Source organism: Panicum hallii, unplaced genomic scaffold (assembly GCF_002211085.1).
Source record: "Panicum hallii strain FIL2 unplaced genomic scaffold, PHallii_v3.1 scaffold_55, whole genome shotgun sequence".
In the NCBI taxonomy this organism is placed as follows: Eukaryota; Viridiplantae; Streptophyta; class Magnoliopsida; order Poales; family Poaceae; genus Panicum; species Panicum hallii.
This window is the reverse complement of record NW_020356197.1, coordinates 145,430-146,183: the sequence shown is the minus strand read 5'-3', so window position 1 is coordinate 146,183 and position 754 is coordinate 145,430.

Genomic DNA, 754 nt, shown 5'->3' with positions numbered 1-754 from the left:
CACACTTAGTAATTTCTATATCTTATTAGTTAAACTTTGTAATTAACTTTAGGTTATTACTTAATTATGGGTATCTTGAATTAATTAACCAAATTTTAAATTAAGATAAATAATTAATATTTATGAAAATTATCATGGGTGGGTTTTATTGAAATTTTACTTTAAAGGTTCTAAGCCACAAAACTAATTAAGTTTAACATTAAAATTTCAAGGTATAATTGTAAATGGGAATTTTATACTAAACTAGGGTTTTTATACAACAATTAGGGTTCACAATTTAAGAACATCATCAACTACTTATGTCTAGTATTCTAGAAAAGTTCCATAAATTTTCATGCATTCCAATTATTATTTATGACTTATCTTGCAATCTAAGTTTAAAACTTATAACTTAAGTTATATTAGGTTTCTGCTTCTCAAATTTTTATGTTATATCACACTCATAAAGACCAAACTATAGTAAAAGTTTCATCCTTAAATATGTATAGATACTTCTGAAATTAAATTGTCAAGCTTTTACTAACTTATAACAAAAGTAATCAATTACTTTAGCTAGAGAGCTGATTTAGGCCTCAAAAATTTACACAGAGCTACTTACATTACCTATAATACATGCTCCAAAAACTAACAGCAACAGGGCTAAGGATCACAAGATTCAATTAATGCATCCTTTTACTAGTATTTAAAACACAGAACAAACTATGTACTTTCATGGCATGGTGATAAAATAAAAGTTGCAGAGCTTATCATAAGG